Source organism: Pinus tabuliformis, chromosome X (assembly GCF_031772625.1).
Source record: "Pinus tabuliformis cultivar Carrire ecotype Pingquan chromosome X, CPIR1, whole genome shotgun sequence".
Taxonomy (NCBI): Eukaryota; Viridiplantae; Streptophyta; class Pinopsida; order Pinales; family Pinaceae; genus Pinus; species Pinus tabuliformis.
In genome coordinates, this window is record NC_142308.1 from 1,267,892,217 (window position 1) to 1,267,911,242 (window position 19,026).

At 37.8% G+C, this 19,026-nt stretch overlaps 3 pseudogenes; all 3 read right to left on the bottom strand.

Annotated features, from left to right (window-relative positions):
* Nucleotides 1–7,843: 7,843 nt before the first annotated feature.
* LOC149144607 (cyclin-P3-1 pseudogene) lies at nucleotides 7,844–8,152 on the bottom strand (annotated as a pseudogene).
* Nucleotides 8,153–8,872: 720 nt separating this feature from the next.
* LOC149144608 (histone acetyltransferase HAC12 pseudogene) lies at nucleotides 8,873–9,964 on the bottom strand (annotated as a pseudogene).
* Nucleotides 9,965–13,809: 3,845 nt separating this feature from the next.
* LOC149144609 (cyclin-P3-1 pseudogene) lies at nucleotides 13,810–14,118 on the bottom strand (annotated as a pseudogene).
* Between the last annotated feature and the right edge of the window lie 4,908 nt (nucleotides 14,119–19,026).

A 19,026-nucleotide genomic window follows, 5' to 3' on the forward strand; every position in this document is an offset into this window, starting at 1 on the left:
CTCCAAGATTATCCTCGAAGGTTTCAGGTAAGGAGGAATGATGATTATTATTGTCCAATGACGTATCATCTGAGATCATGATTTCCATGATGCTTTCATCAGTAGAGAATGTATCAGAGAAAGGATTAGAAGATGAACCATAATCTAAAGAATGAAATATCCAATATATTGAGGAGGGGAAAACATAATGTGCAAAACAGGTCGAATTGATTGCTTCACATTCAAGCTCAATAGGACTGAGCAGAATGCGATCACCAAATGTATTGATATTAGAAATATATGGTATTATTCAAGGATCATACACAGTAGTATAGGAGGAGATCATGTTTATAAATGCAACCATATTTGGGAGGTTAGGAGGAGAAAGTGAAAAAATTACCATCAAAGAGGAATCCTTAAATAATCCTACTCTAACATACTGATAAGACTGTGGAGATTCAACCACAAGATGGATGCTTCCAGTAGGTTGATAATTATTGGCCAAAAATGTGAGCTAATCGATGGCCAGGATGTCCCCCTAGTGAGTGAAATAAATCATCCTAAATTAGGTCGAAACAACAGCAACCATGGCATAAATCCATGTGCATCCCAGTAAAATATTATAATCCAAGGGTTCGTCGATAACATCAACTTTTACTGAAATAATTTTGACATCTAGTTCTACTTGTAATGTATTCAAAATTACGTAAGGTTTAAAACCTCTTGCATCAAAATATTTGAGAGTAGTAGGTGTGTTTAAATTCCTTGTAGATTCAAATTGCTTTTGTAATTTTCTATAACAAAAGAGTGAATCTACTCTACTCATCAGCGGCAACAATTAATTGATCAAGAAATCACGATGAATACAAGAGAAAGAATTCAATCAACACATTACAGAATGATTTCCTAGGGAAATCCACAACTAAAAACCCTTTCTATTTGTAGATCACATTAGTTAGAAAATATGAGAAGATTACAAAGCTTTTCTCAAGCCTGAGCAACCTCTGCACTATCTTTATCTATCTCACAGCTTCCTAGACAAGCCTATGCCAATACTTAAACAATTTTCTACTTGTCCAAGTCCCTATTTCCGTGTGATGTTTCCCTGAGAATTAGCCCCCTATTAATTAGGGAAATTCCTCAATTGGAATTGGGCAATCCTCATAGGCCTTCCTTTGACTACATGCACCACCCTATACAATTTAGATGATTATACAACTGATATTACATTTCCCTTGAACTCCAATCTCAACTGTGTAACTCTCAGATATGACATGCATGAATTATTTATGAGTGAATCATTAGTTAACTGGTTCAAAGCATGAAGTAGCTACCCATTGTCTGACTTCCTACTAGTTCTTCTACTAGTTGGAACTAATTTAACTGACTTTAACTCAGTTAAATTGAATTAATTAATCACAACTCAAAATAAACTCAACCAACATTCCTATAAAGTAGGATACACTCTACATGACTCAAGTTAGACCCTCAACTCGAATTAACTGAGCCAGCTAAGTCAAATGAACTTAATTAACTTGTACAAGTTGTCTCCTGATGTGGAATTACAATTTTATTTCTAATTTAATTCAAAGGAAAATTAAATCAGGATTTTTCTTGTTGCATTTTCAACACTCCCTCTTAACAAGAAATGGGTTATTAGATACCAAAATCCTGCCTCTATGGATCTTGAATTTTCCTCTTAACAGTTCCTTAGTCAATATCTCTGAATCTTGTTCCTCTTTAGGAATGTATGCTAACAACATGATTATCCTCTGCACACAATCTCGTAGATGGTGATACTAGATGTCAATATGCTTGGACTGATCATGAAAAAATGGAATCTCAGAGAGTTTGATACAAATTTGATTGTCATAGTAAATCATTGTAGGGTCCATCTGCTGATCAAATAACCCAACAAGGATGTTCCTCATCTAGATAGCTTCACAAGTTGCTTGACTAGCAACCATGTATTTTACTTTTGCCGAACTGAGTGCAACTAATATTTGCTTCCTGTTATACCAAGAAAATGTTGCTGACCTAATATTGACAATTCTCCCTGATGTGATCTTCCTGTCTGATATAGTCCTTGCCCAATTTGCATCTGTGAAGCCTTGAAGCTTCACTCCCTCTGTCTATTTGTACCAAAGACTAAATTGAGTGGTTTCCTTGAGGTATCTCAACACATGTTTAACTTCATTCCAATAGAGTTTTTCTAGCTTAACCATTGCTTGACTAAGTTGGTCAATTGTAGAACATATGTCCAGTCATGTGTTCACCAAGTACATAAGTGAACCCACAAGATGCCTGTGAATAATAGCCTCCACTGCTTCACTGGAAGTAGCATCTTGCTTCCTCCAATTCCCTGCTAGAGTAGCCCCCATGGGTTTGCTTCTCCCCATGTGGAACTTCTTCAGTATATTGTTGGAATACTTTCCATGAGAGACAAAAAATTTTGTATCTCCTTTTCATACTTCCATACCAAGGAAATAATGCATAATCCCCAGGTCCTTCATATCGAATTCGCTTGCAAGATTTTACCAGCTTCTCATCACCTGCTAGAATTAAATCATCGACATATAATACTATAATAAATGATTTAGCTTCAACCACAATATGGTAAATGTTTGGATATGGTTCACTTTTGGGGAAGCCCAACCTAGTGAAATAACAGTAGATCTTAGTGTACCAAGCATGGTGTACTTGTTTCAGTCCATATAATGCTTGCTTGAGTCTACACACATGCAACTCTCTTTTGAAGGTATCAAATTCTTTTGGTTTCTTAATGCACACCTCTTCCTCAATCACTCCATTAAGGAATGTTTTCTTCACATCCATCTGATGTATCTTCCATCCCATCTGCACTAAAAGTGCTAGAATAGATTTGATTGAAGAGTATCATTCTACTAGATAAAATGTATCCTCGTAATCAATTACCTCCACTTGAGAGAACCCTCTAGCCACAAATTTTGCCTTTGGTTTCTTGACACTCCCATCTTCTGCTTACTTTAACTTGTAAATCCATCTGGAACTCACCATTGACTTGTCTGTTGGTCTTGGGACCACTTCCCAAACACAGTTTCTAATAATGGAGTCATATTCATCTACCCTGGCATCAACCCATATTGGTTTCTACACTACTTCCTCAAATGAGGATGGCTCAATATCTAGCCTCTCTCTCATAAGAGCCATGTAGCCAGTGTACTAATCTGGTCACCTCCTCTACCTGCGTTGTGATGTGGGTGCTCTCGCATTCTCTCTAGCATCATGCATCAATATGTCATATTCTCTAGTGTCCTTCCTTCCATATTTGGATGTCTCTGCTTGAGTGGGTTCTTCCACACTCCACTCCTCTTCATTTGGTTTCTCCACATCATCCTAATATTCTTCCTTTGGAGCTAAAATCTCCTCATCTGCATGCAACTAAATCTCCCTCTCAAGGGAACATCTCATGGCCTTCTCTTCATCGAAATTCACATCTATATGAACCACTGTCATCCTGTGAGATGGCAGGTACACTCGATAGTTGTGAGGTGTATCAATTAACCCCACAAAATATGCCCAACTTAGTTGTCGGGTCTATATTTTTCCTTGCATCCTTGGTAACATGACAATAAACTGATGAACCAAAGATCATGAAGTGTGACATATCTAGTTTCTTCCCTAAAAAAGCTTCTTCTGGTGTACTCATCCAAAGAATTTGATGAGGAATTCTATTCTGCACATATACAGTTGTTTTGCATGCTTCAGCACACAAGTGCAATTGTAGGCCATGATCATGTAACATTTCCCGTGCAGATCCCACAATACTTATTTTATTTCTTTCAGCCACCTCATTTTGATGTGGTTTATAGGGTTCTATTAACTCTTGCTGAATGAATTCTAATGCAAATAATTTTTTAAATTCATTCGACATGTATTCTCCACCATTATCACTCCTAAGAGCCTTCACTTTACTATGATCGTCTTTCTGAACAAGTGCTTTAAATTCACAAAATTTAGAGAGCTTATGATCTTTCTTCTGCATGAAGAAAATCTAGCACTTACGTGTGAAATCATCTACAAATGTTACATAATACTTGTGCTTCGTCGTGGAAGCTTTCAAGAACAGTCCACACAGATCTGAGTGAACTCTTTCAAGGATCTTTTGTGCTTGACTATCCTTATTATGAAAGGTGGCTTTGGTGTACTTCCCCAATGTACACCCTTTGCATGTATCTATGTGCTCTAGTGAACACTTGGGAAGTCTTGTAGAAATCTATTGCATGATCTTCCAAGCCATAATTCATCGATGTCTTGACTCTTTAGCTTCTCTGCTTTTGTGTTCAAAGCAGCATAATATTCTACATCCAATTTGTATAATCTCTTCACCCAAACCACAATCTTCTTCAATTGTCTTGTGGCTATGTGACAAAGGAAAACCTTTCCTATGCTAAATATTGCATCATAGCCACGGTCTTCCAACATAGCAAGTGAAGCTAAATTATTCTTGAAACCCAGAACATACATGACATCTTTTAATGTGAGAGGAGAACCAAACTCCCTATGAAAAGTAGTAGTACTGATGTCGGTCATGCTATACCTTCCATCATCTCCCATCTCGATGTGCATCTGGAGGTCCTTCTCCTCCAAGTCACTAAAAAATTCTTTGTTGTCCATCATATGGAATGAGGCTCCACCATCCAGATGCCACACACTACCCATCACTGATGTCACCATGCATGCAATGAGGGTGAAATCTAACTTGAAATTTGAAGCAATATATTCACTTGCCACTCCTCCTGAGGGCTTCTTGTAAGCCTTCTTGTGTGGACCCTTTGTGGAAGAGTGTCCTAGCAAATGACAGTAAAAAAATTTAATCTTTGACAAATCCTTCTTCTTGTCGCCTTGACTAGAATATCCTTTGTATTATAATTTCTTACCTTTCCCTTTCTTCACCTTTCTATCTAAGGCATGTTTGTCCTCATCATCATACTTGGATGAGGTTCCATCTTTGGTGCTCCAACATATCTCTTCTTGCACCAAGATAGACCATAAATGCTCCCACTTTGGTGGATTCTCCCTCCACTTTACTAAATCCTGGTAGTTGTGCTAGCCCTTGGGAAGGCCTAGAAGTCCTAGGTTGGTTATATCATCTTCAAAAACTGTAATACCAACACTCCCAAGCTTATCCCAACATTGGGTGAATCTGCTAAAGTATTGTGGTATTGTGTCACCCTTCTCCATCTTGATATTTGGAAGCTTGTCCTTCAGTGCTAGCTTCCTATGGTCACTTTTGTTTGAAACAAGTTGATCAAGGCTTGCCACTTTTCATATGGTGTATCCTTCCTATGGAGGTTCGAGAAAATATGATCTCAAATTCCTTCTAGTATGATCCTTCTCACTTTTGCAACACATTTCTTCCACTCTACTAGTACTAGATCTTAAGCATATGTTGTTGTAGGCTTAGGAATATCTTTGTCTATGAATTCCTTCAATCTTTTGTCTTCCAACACTTCCTCCATCCTATCCTTCCAAGAAATATAATTAGAACTACCCTCAAGGGAATATTTGAGTCTCAATCTATAGAACGACATCCTACTAGCTCTAAAGATTCATCCTGCAAATTCAATTTCACCTACAAAGACACACTTGTATTCTCCTCTTCTAGCGTGAATTTTGATTTGATAACAAGTATAAATTCCCTATAGATTCAAAGTGCTTATGTAATTTTCAAAAACAAAATAATTTGAATCTACTCTACACATCAGCAGAAACAATTAATCGAATGAGAAATCACGAAGCATACAAGAGAAAGAATTCAATCAACACATTACACAATTATTTCCTAGGGAAAGCCATAGCTAAAAACCCCTACTATATGTATATTACATTAATAAAAAAATATAGGAATATTACAATGCTTTGCTCAAGGCCGCACACCCTATGAACTATCTCTCTTTGTCTCACAAGTTCCTAGACAAGCCTATGCCAATACTTAGCTAATTTTATTCTTTCCCAATTCCATATTTCCTTGTGTTGTTTCCTTGGGGATTACCCCCTTATTAATTAGGGAAACTTCTCAATTAATATTGTGCAATCCTCATAGGCCTTCCTATGTGTTATCTCAAAATCAAGCCCTGGAAGGCTGCAAACCAGGAAGACTTCAAGTAACTGTTTCAAACCAATCTTTTGACTAAGGCTTAGCCTCCTTAGCCTGAGAGGGCTCTCTCAAAGGGTTATTGATTTTGACTATTAATAAGATGGCTAACTCTTGTGGAATAACATTAACAAATATGAAGGTTGGACAAACATTAAACTAGTTTCCATTGGGCCTATGGAGTCAATCATACTTCAGTAAACAATAGTACTGCCTTTACATAGAAGTCAGGGCACTTAGCATTTGAACATTCAGAAACACAACACATATGGAACCACAGCTCATAAATGCACACAGGAAATCAGAGCAAAATCAGTGAATTCTTAGTGATTGTACACCTATGCAACTGTAAAAGACATTAAGGAAAAGATAAAATCACCATTCTGAACATGGAAATCCTTTATGAATCCTGAGAAGAAAAGCAGCCAACTTATATTACTGAACTCTGTATTTTCATAAGCCAAAACAGTACTCTGTTTTATAAAATATCCAACCTTTATTACCTTGCTGTTTCCGCTATATATAGAATCCTTATTCTAACTAATTCGAACTTCCTCCTCCAGCATGAGGGGAATTCGATAACTGCCTCTAATGACAACTATCAGCTATTTAACTAACTATTAAATACAGTAAAGTGCTGACTGGAGTTTTTAAAGAGTTCTAAATTAACTATGACTCTAACTCTATTTTCCATGCATACGACTTCTCCTTGTTCTTTGACACCTGGTCCTCTTTCGATTTGGCTGAGCTGGATATTTAATACTCCATATTGACCTTGAACGCTGAATCTTCTAATTGCTCAGAAGTATTAGGAGATTTTCCTTGTTTCTCGGCTTCAGTTCTTCTCAACAATGCTCAAATGTACAGAAGCATGTCTTCTAGCTTTTAATAACCCAAAACATGGAACACTTCCACGTTCTTGATGTGCTGTGAGTTTTATCGATGGACATGTGTGAAAGCCAAAACCTTTGCAAACTGCTGAAGTGTGATAAATATGAAATATGCTTCCTTTATGACAAAAATCCAAAGTTGGATTCGAATGCATATTATCTCCATGTGTCTTGACCTGGTTAACTGTTAGATAGCTTCAGATGATGTCTTGCATACCCTTTGGCGTTTCCCTTTCAAATTCCCGCTCATAATACAAAACTGCCTGTTCTGTGTTAAAATCATCACTTACAGCAGTTTCGTAGCGTGCTACGAAACTGCTATGTAATTTCAAAAAAACAGTCTTAGACTCTACTCTGTTTGTATACCTTACCTTCAATTTCATTCCCTGAAAAAGGAGCACCGGATTTGTCTTGTCTTTTAATATCTGAATCAGAAGTGACACAGCTACCATTTCCAAAAACCTGTTCAAGTAGATTGAAAAGGTCTGTTCAAGTAGATTGAAAAGGTCCTTATCATGCTTGTTGAACAAGCATCTAAACAAGAAGCTCCAGAACTTCTTCCTCACTAAACCCATAGTTCATATTGATTTACTTGCAAACATGCCTTCTGAGGTAGAGGTTTTTATTACTTCTTGATGGTACCCAAAACCTGCAAACTAAAGACGATCTGGTTTAGTTAAAAACAAGTCATAATCAAGCCAGAAATCAATGCATCCGACTGAGAAAAGCTGCTGGATGAAATAAACAAACAGCCTAGTAGCAAGTTATCAGAATAGTTCCTCAAGGGCAGCTTCTCCTCAACCAACACTGATATTCTTGACTACAAGAAAGCTGCTCCTTATACAGCACCATAGGTGAACCTTGGCACCACTGATTTTCTTTTTGTTTCCTCTTTATTATTTAAGCCATTTCGATCACAAACAAACTGAAATGGTCGCTTGATTTGGTTGCCACCACCAACAGCAACTTCTTTCTCTAACTTCAAGCAATAGCTTTCCAATGTACTGACTGTTACTTGCAATTTAAAGTCCAGATTAAATAAAAATTCAAGTTCCAATCTATTCATCTCCAACGTGCTGACACCCCCAACTTTTGCATAATAAGCACTGTTAAAGAATGCATCATCAACAAACTTTGCTGCAACCATTACACTTGTGAAAAGTGTGTAATGTTTCTTCTGCCAAAATGCCATATAGGGACAATGTAACTGTTACAATTGTCAAAACCATCACGATCAGTGGTGTTTAGAATTTGCCTTTTCTCCATCATTGTTGAGTTTACCAATAGTAAAAATCACCATGACGATCATGAAAGTGAACTTTGAAGTCACTGCTTAACTTTTATTGTTCAGCTTAAAAATCTCCAGTTCATTAAGGATTGCATCGGTATTTGATGTAGTGCTTGGGTCTGGGCCAAGCTGGATCCACATGGTATTTATCCCCTCCCCCAGAGGGTTTATATAATCTCTATGTATAGCCTTGTCCTTTCCACCTGCAAGAGCATACACATCAAAAGCATCTGCTGCAGTCCGATTATTGATAAAGATCCTAAAAACTCTTGCAGCGGGTTCAGAATACTGAAGCTCACAGAAATGCATGCGAATGAGGTATGAAAAGCCGGAATCCATTGGAAACACCCAAGATATATTGAATTTTTTGTCAATGACTTGATTATCCATCATCACTCTGGTTGATTCATAAACTTCAAGAGGAGCTATATATGAATCATCTGGGGACGCATAACTAACATTAGAGGTACCATTGAATACAGCTGCTGCAGCAGCTGAATACATATAATATAAATCTTCCTCCCAGGCTCTTGACAACCCCCATAATCATTCACGGGCTCAATGGAGTCCCCTGCAACATTAAGCCTTTTCCATTGAATCATTTGGAGAAACGTATTGAAATGCAATCAAGATTTCGTGGTAAACAAAGGTGCGAAGTGCCTCTCCAGACACAGTTTTCACATCAGGCCTGAAGTACTTCACAGAATCCAAGTAAGAAAGATAAACATGTCGCTGATTTGGATGAGCACACTCTGACCCAAATTCCTGAACATACATGCCAAAAAGGCAGACCTCTACACCTTCAATTTTCTGGAACAACAACAGAACCTTCGACTTGTAGGGATATTCAGTGGGGTAATTCAAATCCCAGCAGCGAGGAACCCGGCATTCAGATTCCTTGCAAGCTCGAGCATGCAATTGTAAGCGGTACCACATCTTCTTGCAAAGATGACAGCCTCCTGAAGCACGAACTCTACACTGCATTCCATGTCTAAATAGTCCTTTCACTTTCCGACAATTTGGATATTGGCAATTAGAAGAGCAACACTGAGACGCATGCACCAGTAGATCCAACATTATCCGTAACTGAAGTACACATTGCTGCCGAGCTTCTTTATTTAGTGCATCACGATCAGCCATAGACGGGTGGGTTGTCAGCTTATGAGGATGAGCTATACTGCCATCCTTTTTATAGCAAGCATTACATATGTCAAAATCGGGACATGTTTCACAACGGCATCCCTGCCCTGTCTCAATATCATGATGACAGGTATTGCATGTGGTTACAAATGCAGGTGTTGTAGGATTATGTAAGTGATAAAGAACCATCATGGAAGAATGCTTGGCACGTCGCAAAGTATCATATTGGTAATGATTTCCTTGACAAAGGCTAAGAAAGGCCTGACGGGTATCAAAGAATTCACTCTCCAAAATTTCATCTTTATCCCCAGTATCTGCAGGAACATCTGTCACTTCAACAGAATTAAATAAATGTTTTTCCCTACTGTTGACAGGATGCCACTCCCTTTCATCAAGCTTTTGTTGTGCCTCGTAACATATATCACATAATTGAAAATTCTTACACTGGCTGCAAGCCCAGCGTTTGCCAGAAACAATGAAGTGACAACAATGTTCTCCTTTGTGGCCTTCCGCAACATTGCAAGATACCATTCACGGAGCTTATCAGATTTCGGTGTCTTCTATATCTCTGGGTGGCAATAAAGAATATAATCCTCTCCCTTCAATGGAGGACAGGCCCATATATAACAGCTTGTCAAACCTCGTTTCTTGCAGTATTTCCATCAATCCGCTTTAAATATCTGTCATTTCCCAATTCAAAGATATTGCAATAGAAGGAACCCCTGACATGAGAGCTTCCCTTGCACTTGCAACAGTGCCAGAATAAATGATGTGATATCCGCAGTCTGATTCCTTGTTGATTCTACTGATTACCACAGAAGGCTTCTTCCAAGGAAAGAGTGCTCCAGATTAACCTAATGAAACACCATCTGCTGGGGTACTAAAAAACCTTATAAGCTGACAACTGTTGATGCAAACCAAATGGATTTTGATAAACATGACAGCTGGGTAAGGTCTGCTATGGATTAGGACAAATCCCTGATTTCGTAGCGTAGCCTAAAACATGTTGCACTGCGAAACTACAAAAAGGCTTTATGCGCATCAAACTAATGTGAGCGGTTTTGAAATTTTGGCATTAGAATTTTCAGTGATAACAGTGGCTCCACTTGGGATAGTGTGCCCTTGTGGTACACTAAGAACTCGCAGGTCCAGTGCCTTATCCATTTATGACAAACAGAAATTTGCTTGACAAGCATCCCTTTCCAGCTTCTTGGGCCTTCACCTCGGGCTTAAACTTGATGATCACTGTGGGAAAAAGAAATCTACCACTACTGAGAAAAAAAAAATGCTCAGTCACCTTGAGCTTATTTGCACTTTCCTACCTACCTACCCTATCAGCTGCAAGCTCCACTTGTAGCTCAAGCAACATGATATTTCCAATAAAGCCAATCAATTGTCTTCTCTGATATTGGAGGCTCTTGACTGCATTCAACCTCAAAATAACCATGGTAGTGAGATGACCACATCAACTCATAATATACTTGATCTTCATAATACAAATGAAAATGAAAGACCGGAGTGCAAAGCTTGTCCATATATTCACTTATAGGGTCAAAGAATACATGGTTATGTTGATGATCATCATAACATTCTACATCTTTAGACAGCTGATTCTCAACCACACAAGATTCTTTTGATATGCTATCGAACTGCTTTTCTGAATGCTGCCTACAAACAATGTAATTTTCCTCTTTCTTATGATCAGTTATTGTTGTAAGCTGCTGAGAAGTTTGACATAAAAAACCAACCTTTTCCTCTGCCCGAGGGTCGTAAAAGCTATCTTCCAGTACTTCTTCTTGCTGTTTGCAATCTATTTCATACTCATAATGATCTGAAGCCTGACAAATCTGCTGCATCTCTACATCAACATCAAAGGATGAAACATGGTTTTCACAAATAAACCCCTGCTGATCTTCATGCTGCGTTTCATGAGATGTTATACTTTCTTCTCGGTGCTGGAATGCATTGTTATGAAGAGCCTCTAAAATTTCTTCATCCATAAATTCATCATCATCATAACAATCTTCCAAGTACTGAATAAGACTTAAAGAATGTCTACAGCAATCTTTAAGCAGCAATAAGGAAGGATAACCTTCTTTATACATTTCACAGAATTCATCATGAAAACTAGCAAGCGAATATATTGAACCATTTTCCAGACTTTTATACCAAGACCATGCTTTTCCTTCTAAAGTGGTCATAAACATTTTCATGAGACAATATTCAGGGAAATGAACCTTAAGACTGCGTATATGCATGTGGAATTTAACCAAATGAAGAGCAGCATTATCCTTCTTTTCATCTTTGAATATTGGAAGATCATCTAACCAATCAACCTCTGGCATAGGATTTGGAAAACCAGGGATATGAGACCGATTCATAGGAGCATACCTGGCATTCATTCTTGCAGTGGAATTCATCTTGAAACTTCATCAAGCTACTGATCTTCTAGCAGTGGAGTCACCTTCCAATTTCTTATTTGATGTGTGGAGTCGCCAAGGCAGTTTTGCAGCCTCAGATAGATGTCTGAGCTCCTGCTACCTTCAGAAGTTCAACCTCTTAATTTCGGGAATGAATAATATTCAGACTCCCGGCAGACGCACCAAAATGTTATCTCAAAATCAAGCCCTGGAAGGCTGCAAACCAGGAAGACTTCAAGTAACTATTTCAAACCAATCTTTTGACTAAGGCTTAGCCTCCTTAGCCTGAGAGGGCTCTCTCAAAGGGTTATTGATTTTGACTATTAATAAGATGGCTAACTCTTGTGGAATAACATTAACAAATATGAAGGCTGGACAAACATTAAACTAGTTTCCATTGGGCCTATGGAGTCAATCACACTTCAGTAAACAATAGTACTGCCTTTACATAGAAGTCAGGGCACTTAGCATTTGAATATTCAGAAACACAACACATATGGAACCACAGCTCATAAATGCACACAGGAAATCAGAGCACAATCAGTGAATTCTGAGTGATTGTACACCTATGCAACTGTAAAAGACATTAAGGAAAAGATAAAATCACCATTCTGAACATGGAAATCCTTTATGAATCCTGAGAAGAAAAGCAGCCAACTTATATTACTGAACTCTGTCTTTTCATAAGCCAAAACAGTACTCTGTTTTATAAAATATCCAACCTTTATTACCTTGTTGTTTCCACTATATATAGAATCCTTATTCTAACTAATTCGAACTTCCTCCTCTAGCATGAGGGGAATTCGATAACTGCCTCTAATGACACCTATAAGCTATTTAACTAACTATTAAATACAATAAAGTGCTGACTGGAGTTTTTAAAGAGTTCTAAATTAACTATGACTCTAACTCTATTTTCCATGCATACGACTTCTCCTTGTTCTTTGACACCTGGTCCTCTTTCGATTTGGCTGAGCTGGATATTTAATACTCCATATTGACCTTGAACACTGAATCTTCTAACTGCTCAGAAGTATTAGGAGATTTTCCTTGTTTCTCGGCTTCAGTTCTTCTCAACAATGCTCAAATGTACAGAAGCATGTCTTCTAGCTTTTAATAACCCAAAACATGGAACACTGCCACGTTCTTGATGTGCTGTGAGTTTTATCGATGGACATGTGTGAAAGCCAAAACCTTTGCAAACTGCTGAAGTGTGATAAATATGAAATATGCTTCCTTTATGACAAAAATCCAAAGTTGGATTCGAATGCATATTATCTCCACGTGTCTTGACCTGGTTAACTGTTAGATAGCTTCAGATGATGTCTTGCATACCCTTTGGCGTTTCCCTTTCAAATTCCCGCTCATAATACAAAACTGCATGTTCTGTGTTAAAATCATCACTTACAGCAGTTTCGTAGCGCGCTACGAAACTGCTCTGTAATTTCAAAAACACAGTCTTAGACTCTACTCTGTTTGTATACCTTATCTTCAATTTCATTGCCTGAAAAAGGAGCACCGGATTTGTCTTGTCTTTTAATATCTGAATTAGAAGTGACACAGCTACCATTTCCAAAAACCTGTTCAAGTAGATTGAAAAGGTCTGTTCAAGTAGATTGAAAAGGTTCTTATCATGCTTGTTGAACAAGCATCTAAACAAGAAGCTCCATAACTTCTTCCTCACTAAACCCATAGTTCATATTGATTTACTTGCAAACATGCCTTCTGAGGTAGAGGTTTTTATTACTTCTTGATGGTACCCAAAACCTGCAAACTAAAGACGATCTGGTTTAGTTAAAAACAAGTCATAATCAAGCCAGAAATCAATGCATCCGACTGAGAAAAGCTGCTGGATGAAATAAACAAACAGCCTAGTAGCAAGTTATCAGAATAGTTCCTCAAGGGCAGCTTCTCCTCAACCATCACTGATATTCTTGACTACAAGAAAGCTTCTCCTTATACAACACCATAGGTGAACCTTGGCACCACTGATTTTCTTTTTGTTTCCTCTTTATTATTTAAGCCATTTCGATCACCAACAAACAGAAATGGTCGCTTGATTTGGTTGCCACCACCAACAGCAACTTCTTTCTCTAACTTCAAGCAATAGCCTTCCAATGTACTGACTGTTACTTGCAATTTAAAGTCCAGATTAAATAAAAATTCAAGTTCCAATCTATTCATCTCCAACGTGCTGACACCCCCAACTTTTGCATAATAAGCACTGTTAAAGAATGCATCATCAACAAACTTTTCTACAACCATTACACTTGTGAAAAGTGTGTAATGTTTCTTCTGCCAAAATGCCATATAGAGACAATGTAACTGTTACAATTGTCAAAACCATCACGATCAGTGGTGTTTAGAATTTGCCTTTTCTCCATCATTGTTGAGTTTAACCAACAGTAAAAATCACCATGACGATCATGAAAGTGAACTTTGAAGTCACTGCTTAACTTTTATTGCTCAGCTTAAAAATCTCCAGTCCATTAAGGATTGCATCGGTATTTGATGTAGTGCTTGGGTCTGGGCCAAGCTGGATCCACATGGTATTTATCCCCTCCCCCAGAGGGTTTATATAATCTCTATGTATAGCCTTGTCCTTTCCACCTGCAAGAGCATACACATCAAAAGCATCTGCTGCAGTCCGGTTATTGATAAAGATCCTAAAAACTCTTGCAGCGGGTTCAGAATACTGAAGCTCACAGAAATGCATGCGAATGAGGTATGAAAAGCCGGAATCCACTGGAAACACCCAAGATATATTGAATTTTTTGTCAATGACTTGATTATCCATCATCACTCTGGCTGATTCATAAACTTCAAGAGGAGCTATATATGACTCATCTGGGGACGCATAACTAACATTAGAGGTACCATTGAATACAACTGCTGCAGCAGCTGAATACATATAATATAAATCTTCCTCCCAGGCTCTTGACAACCCCCAGAATCATTCTCGGGCTCAATGGAGTCCCCTGCAACATTTAGCCTTTTCCATTGAATCATTTGGAGAAACGTATTGAAATGCAATCAAGATTTCGTGGTAAACAAAGGTGCGAAGTGCCTCTCCAGACACAGTTTTCACATCATGCCTGAAGTACTTCACAGAATCCAAGTAAGAAAGATAAACATGTCGCTGATTTGGATGAGCACACTCTGACCCAAATTCCTGAACATACATGCCAAAAAGGCAGACCTCTACACCTTCAGTTTTCTGGAACAACAGCAGAACCTTCGACTTGTAGGGATATTCAGTGGGGTAATTCAAATCCCAGCAGCGAGGAACCCGACATTCAGATTCCTTGCAAGCTCGAGCATGCAATTGTAAGTGGTAGCACATCTTCTTGCAAAGATGACAGCCTCCTGAAGCACGAACTCTACACTGCATTCCATGTCTAAATAGTCCTTTCACTTTCCGACAATTTGGATATTGGCAATTAGAAGAGCAACACTGAGACGCATGCACCAGTAGATCCAACATTATCCGTAACTGAAGTACACGTTGCTGCCGAGCTTCTTTATTTAGTGCATCACGATCAGCCATAGACGGGTGGGTTGTCAGCTTATGAGGATGAGCTGTACTGCCATCCTTTTGATAGCAAGCATTACATATGTCAAAATCGGGACATGTTTCACAACGGCATCCCTGCCCTGTCTCAATATCATGATGACAGGTATTGCATGTGGTTACAAATGCAGGTGCTGTAGGATTATGTAAGTGATAAAGAACCATCATGGAAGAATGCTTGGCACGTCGCAAAGTATCATATTGGTAATGATTTCCTTGACAAAGGCTAAGAAAGGCCTGACGGGTATCAAAGAATTCACTCTCCAAAATTTCATCTTTATCCCCAGTATCTGCAGGAACATCTGTCACTTCAACAGAATTAAATAAATGTTTTTCCCTACTGTTGATAGGATGCCACTCCCTTTCATCAAGCTTTTGTTGTGCCTCGTAACATATATCACATAATTGAAAATTCTTACACTGGCTGCAAGCCCAGCGTTTGCCAGAAACAATGAAGTGACAACAATGTTCTCCTTTGTGGCCTTCCACAACATTGCAAGATACCATTCACGGAGCTTATCAGATTTCGGTATCTTCTGTATCTCTGGGTGGCAATAAAGAATATAATCCTCTCCCTTCAATGGAAGACAGGCCCATATGTAATAGCTTGTCAAACCTCATTTCTTGCAGTATTTCCATCAACCCGCTTTAAATATCTGTCATTTCCCAATTCAAAGATATTGCAATAGAAGGAACCCCTGACATGAGAGCTTCCCTTGCACTTGCAACAGTGCCAGAATAAATGATGTGATATCCGCAGTCTGATTCCTTGTTGATTCTACTGATTACCACAGAAGGCTTCTTCCAAGGAAAGAGTGCTCCAGATTAACCTAATGAAACACCATCTGCTGGGGTACTAAAAAACCTTATAAGCTGACAACTGTTGATGCAAACCAAATGGATTTTGATAAACATGACAGCTGGGTAAGGTCTGCTATTGATTAGGACAAATCCCCGATTTCGTAGCGTAGCCTAAAACATGTTGCGTTGCGAAACTACAAAAAGGCTTTATGCGCATCAAACTAATGTGAGCGGTTTTGAAATTTTGGCATTAGAATTTTCAGTGATAACACTATGACTGCACGCACCACCAATTTGAATGATTATACAATTGATAGTACACTACCCTTGATGTCCAATATCAACTGGGTAACTCTCAAATCTGACATGCATGAGTTATTTATGAGTGAATCATTAGTTAACTAGTTGAAAACATGAAGCACCACCCCCCTATTTGACCTCCTACTAGTTCCTCCATTAGTTGGAACTAGTTTAATTGACTTAAACTTAGTTAAACCAAATTAATTAATTACAACTCAAAATAAAATCAACCAGGGAACACTTTGCATGACTCAATTTAGACCCTCAACTTGAATTAACTAATCCAACTAAGTGAAATGCACAAAACATTTTAGGGATTCGTAGGTGGGCTAATTTTCCTTGCTTTTTCGAAAAATAAGGATTAGCCAATTTCCATTTTTTTGAAAATTGGTTTGCCCAAATTTTATAGTATGAAATTATTGTACCCTAAAAATCGCCAAAATTTTACAAAAATATCATCCAAAATTTTACAATTTACATATTGGAGACTAGTAAGATTCACCATGGTTTATGAACTTTAAGATAAACTTCCATCCTTAAAATTTTCCTTGGTCAAATTAACTTAGTTAACTCATACAAGTTGTCTTGTGATGTGGAATTACAATTTTATTCCTAATTTAATTCAAGGGAATATTAAATCAAGATTTTTCTTGTTGCTTTTTCAACAGGGTGATTGATTAAGTTGAGGAGAATCAATAGCCTTCCAACAGGAAAGTGAAATGATACCGGTCGAAACACCTCCGTCCACAATTGTCTGATCGATAGTGTTACTTCAAACAACAACTTGAATCATAAATGAATTTGTGGTGGAATTTTGGATGTATGATTCTAATGATTAAAGACTACAAAACTCAAATCTGAAGGATCTATTCCTCCAACTACAACAAGTAAAGACCTCTTATGGGCAGGATAAGTTTTCCAAAAATTGTGATTTGACATAATAGAGGGAGCTTGAGCCAAGTCCTAAACTATTTTATAGTTTTGTATAGCTCTTATAGGAGGATCGAATGTTGATTTTCTAATAACACCTTTTGTAGGTTTAATGGTCAATTCAGTTGGTACCACAGTTGGAGAATGATCTGAGGTAGAGGAGCTAGAACTGGTAGGTTGATCAATAGCCTTACCAGTTGAGGTATTTGGGTTACCATAGTCTTTATTTGTAGTAGATACCATAATCTCATTTTTCTATTTGGTGGAAGAGAGCATCATAACTTGGGAAGAGGAAGCTGCATCCCATGCAACCATATTCGTCTCTTGATTGGGAAAGGGATCTTTAAACATAGTACACGTGCTAGATGATGACTTTAGGAATTGATTAACTTTTTCCAATGTGGATAGTCCTTATTAAAATGTTCCTCATTACAGATTAAATAAGGATAATAAGGATTTCGTTCGTCTTCAAGAGACTCATTATTTTTTTTATCCTCCGAAGAATTATCTTTTATTTCATTTTCCTTTCTTCTTACTTCTGGTTTGATGAGATTTACCTTTTGTGGATTGTATGACATTAATCTCAAAAGTAGTCATAGGACTAGCAGAGGAGGGGTTTTGAGTAGCCACAGTGGGAGATGAACCAAATAGTTTACTCATAATTTATTGGCTAGCAGAAACAATCACGCCATCAGCAGCATGTGATTCTTTACTCGGAGGTGGTGGAACAGTGTGTTGAGGTTTCACAGCATTGGGTATTTTATCATAGAGCATGTTGGATTAAGTGTAAATGCGATCAAAGTATTGTGCATGAGCAATGACTTACTCTTCAGTAACAACTTTGCCTTTAGAAACATCTTCAATTATGGATGGTAACAAAGATTTGATAAACCATTCATCTAATAACTTATCAAGGATGAATTTTTTGACCAAACGACACTGACCTCGCCACTCATGAATATGATCAAGAATGTGAGTGGATTCATACTGTTTCAATGAGGTCAAAAGTTTGGTTCCAATTTCATATCGGATAAGTAGTTGAAAATGAGTCTGGCACGTAGTTACTAAGGCATGAAATTGTTAAATGAAACTTGTGGAAATTTAACATACCACATTATTATTGTGCCAGTAAGAGTTCTCTAGAAAAGTCGTGAAGAAATTGAATAATCATTTAAGGATTTGGATGAACACCATAAATGATATGTCATTACATGAGTAGACAAGTATTCTCTAGGATTTCCATTGAATTTTAGGATATAACTTATCAATTTAGTAATAATGGTCGACTAGTAAGGAGAATGAAAAATGGGATCATTCTTCAATCGAGTTAAATTTGGAAATTCAAGGGTTTCTACAAATGGAAACTTCCTATTAAAGTCTGGTGGAGGGTATCCTAGGTATGACAAAATGGGTTGACCAACAAGTATTTGCATTCTGGGATAAGGATGATTTTGATAGCCCAATTAAACATAACCAGGTTTCCAGTTGAAAGATAACCTTGAAAGATTTGAAATGACCCTGTTTTAATTTGTGGACCTTCATAAGGAATTTATGGAATACCTTGGTATGGT